The sequence below is a fragment of the Nannospalax galili genome, unplaced genomic scaffold (genome assembly GCF_000622305.1).
Source record: "Nannospalax galili isolate Female #2095 unplaced genomic scaffold, S.galili_v1.0 scaffold1639, whole genome shotgun sequence".
Classification (NCBI taxonomy): Eukaryota; Metazoa; Chordata; class Mammalia; order Rodentia; family Spalacidae; genus Nannospalax; species Nannospalax galili.
The window spans coordinates 1,344,956-1,348,471 of NW_008343206.1; positions in this window are offsets into that span (position 1 = coordinate 1,344,956).

Sequence of the window (3,516 nt, forward strand, 5' to 3'; positions counted from 1 at the left end):
TGTAGTAAGCTTTAATTCTTTTTTTGGGGGGGGGGGTGCCCTGATTTTTACGAGTCAAACTTTCCGTGTGAAAGCATGATTTTTTTTCCTGTCTTTATATTTTTCAAGTTTTATTTTTATGTTTCAATGGTTTTCTATTTTCTACAGACAAGGACAGTTCTCATGAGGGTCACAAGTAAATACCTTTATGTCTTTGCTAGCTGTAGTTGTTCATGTGATTTTTCTTCCTTTTTTTTTGGAAGTGGAAACTGTTTTCCATTCTACTGTGTCTTCTGGTGATTTTTTTTCCTGTCTTTATATTTTTCAAGTTTTATTTTTATGTTTCAATGGTTTTCTATTTTCTACAGACAAGGACAGTTCTCATGAGGGTCACAAGTAAATACCTTTATGTCTTTGCTAGCTGTAGTTGTTCATGTGATTTTTCTTCCTTTTTTTTTGGAAGTGGAAACTGTTTTCCATTCTACTGTGTCTTCTGGCTGATTGTTAGTGGAAAATAATAAAATATATTGATTTACAATACGCACTTTGCATCTGACTGCTCCCTGAACCCCCTCATTCATCCTGAGAGCTCTTCCGCTGACTCTCTGGGGGCTGCAGGAATGTGGTATTTTGGTCCCCTCCTTTCTAGAACCCATACATCTTGTTTCCGCTGAACATCTTTTTGCATTGTCTTGGGTTTCCAGACCCGGGCAGAGAAGTAATGGTAAAAGCAGGCGTCTGTGCGTGGTTCCTGCCTGGGCTGGGGGTTCAGAGTTTCACTAGCAGGGCAGACAAAGATCACACTTATTTATAGTTTTCCTTGGTCACTGCAGTTTTTGTTCTGTTTGCTTTTGGATGCAGAGATTGAGTTTTTGTGATGCCCTTCCCACCACAGAGAGTAGTTCTGAGCTGAGATGTGCCAGAGGGCATAAATAAAAACAGGAAGCGACAACACGGGCATGTCCTGTCCTCATGCAAGACATGGAACGTGGGGAATGCACCCCCAGGCTCTGTGCGGCCCCTTGGCCCTCACGTCCCTTCCTCTGCAGGGTTCCGGGGACCCTTCATCTGATACTATGGTCTGCAAGTCTGAACGCATAGGGAAGATTTTTTTAAAATCATTTTTTTAGGTTCTGGGGATTGAACCCAGGACCTTGTGCCAAGCAAGTACTCTGCCACTGACCCAGCCCAGTATTAGCTTTGAAATATAAAATGGCTCAGATCGTTTGTAAGTAATGACATACCTCATTCTCCTCTTTGACTCCCAGCTCTCCTCTAGTCAGCTCGTACCTTCTGGGTTTTGCCCCAGTGACTTGTAGCTGGGGTCAGTGGCTTGAGTGAGTGCTGTGGAATTCTTTGTAACTGAATCACATTGACCCGTTCGTTCTCCCTTGATGGACGGATGATGAACGTCCAGAGCTTTTTCTTTCCTTTCCCCACCTTTGATTTTTTGAGACAGGATCTGAGCAGCCTGACCGCATGGCCCTCCTGCCTCAGTTTCCTGAGTTGCTGGGATTCCTGGGACACAGCCCCACACCCTGCTCTGGAGAGCATCATCTTCACGCTGCTCTGAGGAGGCCCGTGCTCCTCCATCTTTTCAGTTCTGACAGTTCAGAATCCTTGGCTCAGTTGTAGATGATGATTGAGTTTTTTCCTTGCCTACCAATCCCTTTTCACACTTTCTTTGATCTTGTCTTTAGGTCTGGTGGGGACACCTGGTCTGTTTGAAGCTGACATTCTTGCTTTTAGTTGCTGCTGTTGATTTGCTTTTTGCTTTTTTTTTTTTGTTTGTTTGTTTGTTTGTTTTTGAGACAGGGTCTCAAGTAGTCCAGACTAACCTCAAACTCACTCTTTTCAAACTCACTTTTTTTTTTGAGTTAGGGTCCTTCTGTAGCCCCAGCTGGTCTGGAACTCCCTGTGTAGACAAGGCTGGCCTCGATCTCACAGAGATCTGCCTGCCTCTGCCTCCAGTGCTGGGATTAAAGGTATGTACCATCACACCCAGCCCTATTTTGTGTATTTTGAGACACAGGGTCTCACTCTATAACCTGGGCTGGACTAGAACTCACTATGATTCTGACCCAGGTTCGCCTTGTACTCGTGAGAGTCTCCTGCTTTTTTTCCTTTTTGAGACAGGGTTTCCCTGTAGCCCAGACTGCCCTTGAGCTCTGCAGTCCTACCTCAGTCCTCCAAGAGCTGGGATTTCCATGCCTGACTCTTGCTTGGTTTTTTATCATAAAGAGAATGCTCCAGCCATCCACTGTCCAGTGTGAAGATTCTGGAGACCTGTGGAAGACACCCTCTTTAGCTTCCTTTCCAGAACCACGGTGTGCCCCTTGCAACTTTTTAAAGCTTTTGATTTTTGCAACACTGAGGGTTATCTGAAGGCCTCATGCATGCTAAGCAAATTCTCTACCACTGAGCTATACCCCAGCCCTCAACATGTTGCTGTTTCTGCCCCTAATGGTCCCTGTATGTGTTATGAATGCAAGTTATACCACTCCTTTTTCTGATCTAAAACCATTTTTGGCTTGGACATGATATCTTTTGAAAAGCTCGGATCAATGTTGGCAGGCGTGGCTTCGCCGTGGGGTCGGTGTCTTTCAAGTGAACTGGCTGTTTTCAAAGTTTGCGCTTCACTTTGACCCAGTTCCCTCATACCCCCAACCCCCATGTGGCTCTTGTCTCCAGTCTTCAGGGAGATAGCTGCAATAAGTGACATTCTTTCAGGACAATCAAGTTTGGGCCATCTCTGCAGTTAACAGCCCTCTTCCTGGCCACTGTCCCCTCTGGCCATCAGACTCTCCATCAGATGGCAGTTGATGTGTTTGCTGGCCTCACAGACCAGGATTTCACCGTTTCTAGTTTATTAATGTCTTTTCTGACTCTCCTGGATGCCTTTCTTCTCTGTCCCTTGGTTCAGCTCTCTGCCCCTTTGTTAATCTCTTGAATCCTACGTGTAATTCACGCGTACCCCACCGAAGCTGAGGCTGTGCTCCCCCTCCCAGTGTAAGAACAGGGCCCCACAGTTTCCCTCCTGTTCCCCAGCACTGTGATCCGTTATCCTCCAGCCTAAGTGCTTCCTGCCTCTTCTATGACTTCCTCTTGGGTTCAGAGCTATTCAAAGTCTTTCCAACACATGTTAAACAGTCGCCTGCTTGCTTGGCTGGGACATGGCTGCTGTTCTACCTTTGTGTTTTGAGTCCTAGGCTGAGGTCGCCCCTTGTGAGCTTCACGTGCGTGCCTGGCCTGCGGGAACAACTCGTCCGCCTGCCTCTCAGTTTCTTTCCAAACACACACGTGCTCCCAGCTCACTGTTGGTCCTTAATCTACCATGGCGGTTAGTGGCCACATTCAGAAGCTGGGGCTTGCTGGGGCTCTGGGTTCCCCACAGGGCTACCCAAATTTAGTTCTGAATGGCGGCTGGCTCCTGGTGCATGGGGGCTTCTTGCCCCAGGCGGTGGCCTATCCTGTCCCCAGGCAATCTGAGCTGTTCAGCTGACTTTCGGAACAAGGCAAGGACCAAGCTTGATTTCT